Below are 13,526 nucleotides of genomic sequence, written 5' to 3'. Positions count from 1 at the left end.
TAAAAATAGACTAAAAGTTAAGGATAATGACCGAAAAAAAGGCCTATATATCTTTGATATTTATTCACCTATAGTTAGAATCTCAACTCTTAAAATCCTTCTTATCATTACTTCTACATATCTATAAGTTAACAAAGACTATATTTCTAAATAGATGTCTTGAAGAAAATATCCGTGTGGAACAATTTAAAGTCATTGTTATAAATGGACAAGAGAATATGCAAACTTGTCAATCCCTCTATGGTCTAAAATATATATCAAAATAATAACATAAAATATTTGATAAAATTATCATAGCCTTTGGTTTTATCATCAATGATCATGATAAATGTGTTTATTCCAAAATCATCAATGATGGTTGTGTAATCCTTTGCTATAATCTGATGATATTCTAATTTTTAGAATATCCCTCAAAATCATATTTGAAATCAAATCATTTCTATCAGATAATTTTAATATAAAAGATCTAGGTGAAATTGATTTTATCTTAAGGATGAAGGTAATCAAATCCCTAAAGGGATAACTCTCTCCCTTGCTCACTCCATTGAAAAATGTTTGAAAAGTTTAATTACTCTAATTGAAAACTATATCCAATTAACATGATCCTAATCTTATGGCTAGATCTAATAATTGCATGGGTATGCCACCCTATGTCAAACAATCAGAATAATCAGAAAGGAGATAAAATAATGGGAATTGTGATAATAACATGGTTCCAAATGCCTTGATCTTTTAGAATTTTCACTACTGTGACATTGCCTTCTTGAAAATGGAAGAGGTAGGGTACAACTAGAGCTATGAATTACTTTACTACTAATGGTAAACTAAAGTTCTACTAGGAACTAAGCAAAAAAATTAAAAGGAATAACAAGTTAAAGATGAAGATAAAGTCTAGGCATTTGATTAGCCAAAAAATATTTCTTTTCAAACTACATTCTATTATTTATGCAAAATAATAAATGATATAATAACTGCCCACTTTCAATGGCAGCAATCCACATCTAGTCTTCACTTATAAAAATTCTAATAACTAACACCAACTATCCTTCGCTATTCATATTATCATAATAGCTAGATCATGTAATATTTGTCAGATCGATGGAGGGTTTTTATATAGTCAAGCTTGATCAACCTCAAGCATGTCATAATTGATCTTCATTTAACCTGCTTATAATGGTTCACCTTGATCGTTTCTCTTTACTTGGTCTGTAGAATGATGCCCAATGTTAAAATACTTTCAAGCTAACTCGGTCAGTTCTCCAATGTGGTGTTTGCTGCTTCAATCTCAGTTATCATTAAATAATATTTTATGTCTTTAAAAAGAGTACAAAATATATAGAACATTGCTTACACTTGTCTCCAATAAAAAAATTTCATTGAATCTATTCTAAATAGCATAACCAATAAGGGATGTAATCTAAATCTTTGAGGATGTCAAGTTGCTGATTGCAGCCTGCCAACCAATTGATAGGAAAGTAGATCTCAAAAGAAGTGTACACAACTAACAACTAAAATATATCCTTGAGTAAAGGGATGGAATGTGATTTACTAGAGCTATTATTAGTCCTGTTGAAAAACGTAGGTGATTTCATGCATGTATTTCAAAAATTTTTTAAATAAAAGACATCAAAAAATAATTAGATTAATCATATTAACCTAACATGCATATGATCTAATCATCAAATCAACCTACTCTAGAATCTATGACATGATATGTTACATATAAAATCTAAAATAATCACATGATAAAATTTGAATGTATGGATGTAAGCAGTAGATCAAATCTACACCTATCTGAGTTTAAAACTCGATATCTGAGCATAAATCAACGATCGTCGCTATTGAAAGATATAGTAAAGATGATCTTTGCTGGTTGCTTACAGCCGCACATACGTCCGGCCTCTACGAAAAGTCCACTCGAAGCTCCGATCTGATCGATCTTCTAAAAAATGCTAGTTCATGCGAAGACCTTCTCCTTGGCTGATCTGGATCCTTTCTTCAAATCTCTCGAATCTTTTGAAGATTGAAGATGGACTTCAGAAAAGATAAAGAGGTGAAAGAAAGATTAAAAAAATAATTTTTTTCTTATTTTTTCTCTCTTTCCAAACCCATAGGAAGAAACCATAGAAGACTAGATTTTATGCATACCTCAAGAAAAAGGACTCTTCTTCTCCTTTCACGCCATGAACCCATGCCCAAGGACTTCTCACTGTGAAAGCCCATTTTTTTGGTCTCTTACATGCACAAAAGAGAAAAATAAACTCTTTTTTATTGACGTGTAATAAGGTAGGGTGAAGAGTCCTAGACATCTTGGACTCTATCAAGATGTGTCGCCTTCTCTCACCAATTCACGCCCAAAAGAAAATATGGGATGCCTCCATATTTTTTTTTTCATGGTAAAACTGATTTCTTTCTGATTTCTCATGCCCCATATCACTTTATTTGTCACACAAAATCAAGAGGATAAAGGGTGTGATGTGTGGACTTGTAGATAATGTCAAACATTATCTATATATATGGTAACCAATTCAAATCTAATTTGAACCTTCCATAAAAATCAGATACTACCCATATTTGGATGTGAGAAAGGAGGACGAGAGGGCATCTTAGCATAGAGAAAGGTTCATGCAAAAATCTCTTGGGTGTGGAGAAAAATTGGCGTCAAAATTGAGTGGCACATGGGAGAAGAGTCCATTCCAATATGGACTCTTAATTTTTTTATTTGAATCCAAACCAAATCACATCTGGTTTAGCCCAAATAAAATAGATAAAATCTAATCTGATTAGATTCATAAATTTTTAATCAAATTTCAATCAAATTAAAAATTGATTGAACCAAAATCCTGATCTAATCAGGGACAATTCTTCCTTAGCGATTAGGTCATCTCATAACCTAATCGGATTAAACATAATTGAATCTAATTCAATTAGATTTTATTTAATTTTTTTTGCTTAATCAAATTGAACTAATTAGTAATCTAATTACTAATTAATTTTTTATTAATTTACTAATATTTGATGAATAAATTTATCGTAACTTTTGCATAAGATTAATCATCAATCGAATTGACGATTAAGCCTTTGAATGATTCTCAATCATTGATCAGCCACATGATCAGTCAGAAACTTCTTTTGAATGTAACCCCATAAGTTCGAACCTAAGCCGGTAGCATAGGAATAAATTTTTGAACCAATCGATGTAACCATCTAGCAATGGTGACCCGACGTTTGGATAGATCGAATGATGGTGAAGCAATATTTAAAGAACCTATTGACGTATGGTTATCATATAATTCATCCCTTTGATCCTGATCTCAAGAAGACCTAGGTTTAATTGTCAAACCTAGATAAATCATCCACATTGTATTCCAATCTTTCAAATCAATCACATAGATTATCTGGACTCAGATTTTGCTAAATTGAAATACATTGATACATTAACTCCTACTAATTCGGAGGGATCAATCCCATCTTGACTCACGCACCGACTTAACAAGTACTTGACTATATCCAGAAATCTTCCATCACTGAATTTAAAACTCAGTTAGTCCATCATTAAAGTATAGTAAGTTGCTTGCAAATCACCGTGGTGATCTCAGATCGGAGGGATACTTATACCCATACCCTTCGCGAGCTATCCTTGATAGCAGAGTGCTTCACAGTTGGTCATGTTTGATGAGATGTACTCCTACATCTCACTTGCATGCTATACCAATATCTCCATATCATTTGGTTATGAGGACCAATGTATATGGTATACAACGACCTATACTTGATATCGTTATCATTCTAGTAATAGCATATCATTTGATCGCGAATCAGTTTAAGAACTACGCGATAAATCCTTCTTTATCGATCAAAGTAGTCCTAAGAACTTCGTCACAATATAGGAGTTCATTAGAAGATGTCATCTTGTGTTGAAAAGAACCAAATATTTTTTATTATTTATCAATTCATATTCATTTATAATTAGCACAATCGTCAAATGATTGACTTTAGGATATATTTTTTAACAACTCTCACTTAGACTAAAGTCAATCAGTATAGTATCATATATCCATCTTCGATTTATTATCTCAGAACTCTTACATACTAAGGCTTTAGTAAATGGGTTGGTCAGATTTTTCTTTCCATCTATCTTCTAAAGATTGACATCATCTTGATCCAATTTTTTGAATAAAGTGGTAGCGATATAAGATGCTTGGTAAACTAATGAAACTTCGGCTCCTTGGCATGAGCTATGACTCCGGTGCTGTACAATACAGTAGGACCATCATTGGAGGGTGCCACTCCTAGCTTGCCAATGAACTTGTATAATCATATAGCTTTCTTGGAAACATCGAATGCTGTAATGCATTCAGCCTCGCAAATTTATCTGACTATATTGTTCTACTTGAAATTTTTCCAGTAGATTGCTCCATTATTTAGGATCAAGATGTATTCCGATACGTTCTTGCTATTATTATATCCAACTAAAAATTGAAGTCAAATTTCATAAGTTTGAAGTCAGATTCTCCATAATCGAGTCGTTGGTCCTTAGTATTTCTCAAATACTTAAAGATGACCTTCCAGTAATTCTCACTCGGATCTTACAAGTATCCACTCACTACTCCTAGTGAATATACTATATCCGATCTCATACATGATGTATATAACAGAATAAATTCTACTTTTAAACACTCTATGTACGTTGGACTAGGATAATCCAAGCAGCCTCTTAGATCCACCTCTATAGATCTTCATCCCTAGGATGAGGGATACTTTTTTCAAGTCCTTTATGGAGAACAATAATAATAACAAAACTTTTATTCCCTGTAATGTAAGGAATGTCATTCTCGATTAAAAGAATTTCATTCATATACAAAATAAGAAATACACTCACAGAACTATTAATCCATTTATATTTGCAAAGTTTTTCTTCATTCTTAATGAAGCCATATGTTTTGATCACTTATCAAAATATATGTTCCAACTCTAAAATATTTAGCATTGCTATAGGAGAAAATGTCTCGTTATGGTCAATACCATAACGTTGACAATATCTTTAGGTAATAAGACGAGCTTTGTAGGTCTCCATCTTCTCATCTATACCATTTTGATCCTATTGAAGCTCCACTTACACTTTATAGATTTTATCCTTTCGAGTGGATCAACGAGCTGTATCCATACACTGTTGACCTTCATGGACTCATTTTAGACTTTATGACTCTAAGCCACTAATCGAAGTTGGACCTCTGCATGGCATCTATGTAAGTGATCAAATTCTTGTTGTTCTCATCGAGTTCAATAGGATCACGTTTCGAAACTAAAAATGATGTATTTGTCTGACGGATACGGTACTCTACCAGATCTCCTTAATGGTGCCTCTACAATGGGTTTCAGATTTGATCTAATCAAATTCGATTCTATGGGTTCACTAGATTGTATCGGTTCTTCTATCTCTTGAACTTCATAAGTTTCATATTAAAAAGCATCAGTTCCTTTCACCAAGGTACTCATTTTCTAAGAGAAATGCGGAACAACTTTTGTTCTTTAGCAAGGTAGAAGTAATATTCCCTAGATTCTTTGGGGTTATTCTATAAAATAATACATATATAATCGAGATCCAAGATAATCTGTCTGCAAATGCTTGACATAAACCAAACATTCTCAAATCCTAAGGTAAGAGAGTATCGGCTTACACTTAGTCTATATCTCATATGGTGTCTTTGCGACTGATTAACTCAAAATTCAGTTAAGAACATGACAAGTAGTCTCAAGAGAATAACCTTAAAAGGAGACTGACAGATTTGTAAATCCCATCATGGATTGAACTATATCTAATAAATTTGATTCTAATAAGAGAGAATCCTATTCTCTTCTAGATATGTCAAAAATTCACTAGAAGGGCATTCTCTTCTTTGGTCTGATCAAAATATTTCAATACTCTTTTCAATTTATTTCTCTATTTTATTAAAAAATTATTTGAATATTTTAAATAATTAAAATTTATGACAAACATGTTCGTAGATCCAATACATCAGTATGTATCAGACTCAGAACATCATTGGCTTATTCATTTTTTCTAGTAAAAGATAACTTGGTCATCTTACTAAGAAGATAGGATTGACAGATTGATAATAATTTACAATCATTGACTTCGAGAATTATCTCCTGTTGATCTTATTCTTGTTAAATGATCGAGCCTAAATTACCAAAGATAGGAATCCATAACATAGTCTACTTTAGGGTGTTTAATTTGGTGTGTACATTATACTTACCAACTGTGACTATTCGTAAATGCCATTTCTTTAGTTGTCCATCATGATTTTGATATCATTCATAATGATATCATAAAAAATTATTAGATAATAGTGACAATCACTAAAATAATATTATTAGAATTAAAAATAGGCACGATGATTTTTAAAATCAGAATTGGAACATAACTTCCACTCCAACATTCAGGAACCTCTTATAGTTTTCAAACTTTTACTAATCTAAAGTCGTTGTAATAATTTGCATGGATTTCTGATATCTAATACCTAAGTAATAGTGTCACAGATAGAGAAATCATAAGGTGTTATCATATAAGTACCTTGTCCAGCAACCTTTTGCTGATTTTTCTTCTTTAGTCTGTTCGGATCAAGGGACTCTGCCAGACTAGATTAATCTTAGACTCTTTTGTCAGTTCATACTTCTCAGTACAAGCATGACTCTTTTGTACCTTCTTTTTCTTTTTTTTTTTCAAAAGATTGTTGTCCTACTGAAGACACATCTTCAGATATGCAAAAAAAACTCCTTCAACATTTAAAGAATTTTCTCCCAGTGAGCATCATTGAATTTACAACTAAATTTATATTTTTCACTGCTCTCAAAAATACCACACAGTGATACAATCATTTGGCCATTTCTGATAAGTGCTTTAGATCACATCATATGTGTTGAATGTAGAAACATCAGGTGCTGGATTCATAATCATATATAGGATCCATTCGTACTCTAAAACTTTTTACAACTTCCAAAACTATCTATCGAAGTTGGATCCTATAAATAAGTCACTGTCAAATAGTGAACGAAGCAACAGATATATAGTCATAACTAAAAAAAAAATACAAGACCTCTATGTTTATGAATTTATTAAGCCTAAAGACTTGGACTTTAGTCTAAAGGTTCTCCCACTATTTTAGTCAAATTGGTAGCCTCTACCTCCAATCTGAGGAATTACCTTAATTTTTTAGCAGGTACTAGAATCCATATAGACTGCGTATAGGCCCGAAGATGGCTCGGTCAACCTATATGCACCTATGGGTAGGTTCTCAACCAATTATTTCTTCAAATAATTTTTAGTAGTTAATTTAGCCTCAAATTTTATTTCAGTAGGCGATGGGCCTCCACTGAAAGTTTCGGTTAGGTCAAACCATTAATATGAACCTACTCAGTAATTTTAGCTAAAGAATGATCAGATCCGAGGATGGCTTGATCAATCCAATCATTCATCAGATAGTATAACAGAGTCATTATATGATGAATGATAATTTCATCATTCAGAGAGAACACCAGACGGATGGTGTCTGCAATGTCAATAAAAAATAATAGACCCATTACCATTTATCTGAATGGGAGGCTATGATCTAGTTATCACTATAACCAGCTCATTTTAGGGACCTAATAATTTAGAAGATTTAAGAATTAGTTTAGAGAAGAGATGAGAAGAGATTCATCAGTAGACCATAATCCTCTCACTAACTTCATCAAGTCATTGAATCGGATTAGGATCATGCTGATTGAAATGGCACCTAGATCAATCACACTGATCCACTTTAATGACATGGGTTAACTTGAATCACTTAGCGATCTAATCAAAATCTAATTCATCAAATTGGTCAGGTAAGTGAGATCGATGGGAGGATCTACTAAGCTTGCCTTAGATACCATCGAAATGGTCAGATAAGCCACTCTCAATTAAAAATCACTGATCGAAATGTCAAATTTATCTTAGACACCAATTAGTTAATTAGTTTTGATTTGACCAATCTAATGATTCGGATTCAACCACTGAGCCACAATCAAGATCCATTTGGTCTAATCAAAGATATGGACTTGACCATCTATAATTATTATATTAGAGAAATCTTGATTAATTTAATTCAATCTTTGGTTAGACTTAATCAATTTTTCTACATGGTCAATTAATTTTTTGATCCTACTCTTAGGTCTAATCCAATTAAAAAGATCTAATTTGAGCTAACCCATGCCCCCATATTTTATGCAATGTCATTAAATCTTAAATCATAATTCTAGATCTAATCGATTTGATAGTTAATTCTTAATTAAGTTCAGCATCAACATGGATTTAGGTTTAGGTGTGAAATAATTTTAATTTTTTATTTTATAAATAATTTTTAAAAAATATTATGTAAAGATTTTCTATTCTGAAACTAAATCGACTCAATCAACATTGAGCTGACTACACAAGGGGACTGGGTTAACTCTGTTCAAAACTGGATCGACTCAGTAATTGTGTGAACATGATTTAAGAAGTTTCAGATTTGAAAAATCATACATAATTTTAAAATAAAATCAATCATAAATACCTTTTAGATCATATTTAATTTTTTTTATAATTTAAGATTTTATTTTCTCATGATTAAAATAATTTTAATCATATAGATTAGATATTTTATTTTTCATACAACTTTATATCACATATAACAAACATAGAATTTTAAGATCTAAAATTTTATAGAAAAATAAATTCTTTCTTTCGCATTCTTCTTCATGGGATTTAATCACATGGCACCCCTACATGCTATAAGAGCATCCCATCGAATGAAAAGAGAGGACCTTTAAACCTTTCTTGCTCCTATGATCAGACGGCCCGACGATCAATCCAATCCAAATACTTACTAATCGGATCATCTAATCTAATCATATATCATATATGCTTGAATTTAGATCTAATCTAAATTACATCAGATCTGATCACAATCTTAGATCATATCTAAATCAGATCATAAACATCACATGCAATATATAAAATCAAATTTTTTTAGAGATCAGCATAAACTAGGATAACCTGTTTACTGTAAGGGATTAACCCAATAGCAGGACAATCTTATATCAGTTTATACGATCTACTATAATTTAAATTTAGATTTAAGATATTACATATCAAATCTAAAAAAAAATTAAATTTTAAATTTAATATATACATATAATATGTCATAACGAACTTAGGCTCTAATACCACTGTTGAAAAATGTAGATGATTTCATATATATATTTCAAAATTTTTTTGAATAAATTACAGCAGAAAGTAAATAGATTAATCATATTAACCTAACATGCATATGATCTAATCATTAAATTAATCTACTTTAGGATCTATGACATGATATATTGCATATAAAATCTAAAATAATCACATGATAAAATCTGCATGCATGGATATATAAGTAGTAGATCAAATCTATACCTCTCTGAGTTCAAAACTCGATACTTGAGTGTGGATCGACGATCGCTGCTGCTGAGAGATATGGTAAAGATGATTCTTGCTAGTTGCTCATAATGGCACACGCATCCGATCTCTACGAAAAGTTCACTCGAAGCTCCGATCTGATCGATCTTCTTGAGAATACTAGTTCGCACGAAGACCTTCTCCTTGACTGATCTGGATCCTTTCTTCAAATCTCTCGAACCTTTTAGAGATTAAAGACAGACTTTTGAAAAAGATAAAAAGGTAAAAGAAAGATAAAAAAATATTTTTTTTCTTATTTTTTCTCTCTTTTCAAACCTATAGGAAGAAACTCTAGAAAGACTAGGTTTTGCGCACACCCCAAGAGAAAGGACTCTCCTTCTCTTTTCATGCTATGAACCCACACCTAAGGACTTCTTACCATGAAAGCCCTTCTTCTGATCTCTTACGTGCACAAAAGAGAAAAATAAACCCCTTTTTATTGGCATGTAATAAGGTAGGGTGAAGAGTCCTATACATCTTAGACTCTATTAAGATGTGTTGTCTTCTCTCACCAATTCATGCCCAAAAGGAAACATGGGATGCCTCCACATATTTTTTCATGGTAAAATTGATTTCTTTTTGATTTTCCACACCCCATGTCACTTTATTTGTTGCACAAAATCAAGAGGATAAAGGATGTGACATGTGGACTTGTAGATAATGTTAAACATTATCTATATATATGGTAACCAATTCAAATCTAATTTGAATCTTTCATAAAAATCAGATAATACCCATATTTGGATGTGAGAAAGGAGGGTCAGAGAGCTTCTTAGTGTAGAGAAAGGTTCACACAAAAACTTCTTGGGCATGGAGAAAAATTGGCATCAAAATTGAATGGTGCATGGGAGAAGAGTCCATTCCAATATAGACTCTTAATTTTCTTATTTGAACTCAAACCAAATCATATCTGGTTTAGCCCAAATAAAATAGATAAAATCCAATCTAATTATGTTCATAAATTTTAATCAAATTTTAATTAAATTAAAAATTGATTGAATCAAAATTCTAATCAAATCAGGGACAATTCTCTCTTAGTGATTTGGTCATCTCATAATCTAATCGGATTAAACCTATTCGAATCTAATTCAATTAAATTTTATTTAATCCTCTTTGCTCAATCAAATTGAGTTAATCAGTAATCTAATTACTAATTAATCTTTCATTAATTCACTAACACTTGATGAATAAATTTATCGTAACTTTTGCATTAGATTAATCATCAATCGAATTGATGATTAAGTCTTTGAATAATTCTCAATCATTGATTAGCCACATGATCAGTCAAAATTTTCTTTTGAGTATGATCCCATAGATTCGAACCTAAGTCGGTAGCACAAGAATAAATTTTTGAACCAATCGATGTAACCATCTAGCAATGGTGACCCGATATCCGAATAGGTTGAATGATGGTGAAACAACATTCAAGAACCTATTGACGTATGGTTACTGTATAATTCATCTCTTTGACTATAATGCTTAAGGAGACCTAGGGTTTAATTGTCAAATCCAGATAAGTCATCCAAATTGTATTTCAATCTTTTAAATCCATCACATGGATTATGCAGACTTAGATTTTGCTAAATTGAAATACAATGATACATTAACTCCTACTAATTCGGAGGGATCAATTCCATCTTGATTCACGCACCAACTTAACAAGTACCTGACTACACCCAGAAATCTTTCATCACTGAATTTTAAACTTAGTTTGTCCGACATCAAAGTACAGTGAGTTGCTTGCAAATCATTGTGGTGATCTCAGATCAGAAGGACACTTATACCCATACCCTTCGCGAGCTATCCTTGATAGCAGAGTACGCTGCAGTTGGTCATGTTCAATAAAATATATTCCTACATCTCACTTGCATGCCATACCAATATCTCCATACTATTTGAATACGAGGACAACCAACGTATATGGCACATAATGACCTATACTTGCTATCACTATCATCGTAGCAATATTGTATTGTTTGGTCACGAATTAGTTTAAGGACTATACGATAAATTCTCTTTTATCGATCAAAGTAGTCCTAAAAACTTCATCACAACATAGGAGTTCGTTAGAAGATGTCACCTTCTGATGAAAAAGGCTAAATAATTTTTATTATTTATCAATTCATATTCATTTATAATTAGCACAATCGTCAAACATTTAGCTTTAGGATACATTGCCCAACAAGTCCACCCTATAATCATATTGAAGTCTTTTTCCATAATAACTCTTTAACATTTGAGAGCAAAGATTCCTACATTCAGGAATTCCCAAGCTATATGGAATAGAGGTGGCAAAGAAACAATGAGCCCTGGCATATAGGACCTGAGCTTCATGATAGTGAACCATGAATCCTACACTTCTATGGCTATCCTTTATAGATCAATCAAAGTTGACCTTCAACAAACCTTAGAGAGGGAGTATATTTGAAATCGTAGCATCATTATCTTGCTCTAGCTTTGTAGTGTGGCTGAATGTCCATACGTCCATGCCATTATTGATGGGAAGCGTGGTGGGTGATGTGCATGTATTTTTAAAATTTTACAGCGGAGCATATGTAGATTAAACAATTTAATCTATAATACATGCTTAGATCAAATCTAAATCACCATATAAGATCTATGACATGAATTATTATGCATCTATGTACATCTGAAATCTAAAATCAGCATATACTGAACATATCTAAGTGTAATTAGATCATATCTAATTCATATTTAGATTACATCTAAAAATTAATTGAGATCAAAATCTCATACCTGAGTATGGATAGCAGATCACCGCATCCAAAATCTGTGGTAGATGATTCTTCATGATGCTTGGTAGCCGCACATACGTCCGGCCTCTACAGATATCCAAACAAAATTTTTGTGCTGATTGATCTCTCCGGGAGTGCTAGCTCGCGAAGACACCGTCCATTGGCTAATGTGAGAGGAATATGATGGAATTGAAGAATAAGGAGACCCTTTTCTTTTCTTTCTGGATCCATGCATCTGATCTCTACAATAAAGATCAAGAGAAGAATCCTTTCTTCTCAATTTTTCATGTATAAGAGAGAACCTTTTTCTCTTTCTTTCACGTCCTTGAGAAGAACTTTTTTTTCTAATTTTTTATGATAAAAATTAGATCTAATCTAATTTTTTATATTAAAAATCATATAAAATCTTGAGATCTAAAAAAATTCAAAAGAAGAAACCAAGAGAAGAACCGTTCTTCTCTCTTCTTCTCCCTTTTTTTTCTTGATCAAGAACTCAAGAAAGCCCCCAACGTCCAACCAGATTTTTTTGATATTTTTTTTCCAAATTTTTATGTTAAAAATTAAATTAAATTTGATTTTTATTTGGAAAAAAAATCTAGAAGAAGAACTCCTTCTTCTTCAAGGCTGCGTGCTAGAAAGAAGACCCATCTTCTTTCTTGACCTAAAACTTCAAGAAGCCTCAAACCCAAATCAATTTTTTTTTTATATTTTTTCTCTAAATTTATATATTAAAAATTAGATCTAATATAATTTTTATTTGAAAAAAAAATAAAAAAAATCTGAAAGAAGAACTACTTCTTCAAGGCTGCACGCAAGAAAAAAGACCTTTCTTCTTTCTTGATCTTTCTCTCCAATTTTTTGCTATATAACTAGTAGAAAAGTCTCTTTTTAATATCTAAAAATTAGTAAGAAAAGGATTATAAAATATACAAAAAGAAGAGGAGAAAGAGGATGTTGACGTGTAGGATGTTGGGGCGTCCAACCCTTCGATGCCCCCTCCTTTCCTTTTCTTTTCTTTTGGGGTGGCAACCAAGGAGGGACGCCTCCTTTCTCTTCACATATAGGAGAAAAAGAGGAGAAGGGGGTGGCGGCTCATGTGGGGTATTAGGTATTGTTTCACATTAAAAAGGGAATGGGGCACGTAGATAAATATCACATGGGGTTTGAGTTTAGTCCTATTCCAAATAGGATTCAAGATTTTGGTTCAATTTCTAACTAATTCTTGGATTCAATCCTACCTAACTTAGAAATTAGTTATAACAAACTAACTA

The sequence above is a fragment of the Elaeis guineensis genome, chromosome 1 (genome assembly GCF_000442705.2).
Source record: "Elaeis guineensis isolate ETL-2024a chromosome 1, EG11, whole genome shotgun sequence".
NCBI lineage: Eukaryota > Viridiplantae > Streptophyta > Magnoliopsida > Arecales > Arecaceae > Elaeis > Elaeis guineensis.
The sequence above is the reverse complement of the archived record's forward strand: the minus strand, read 5'-3'. Positions refer to the sequence as shown.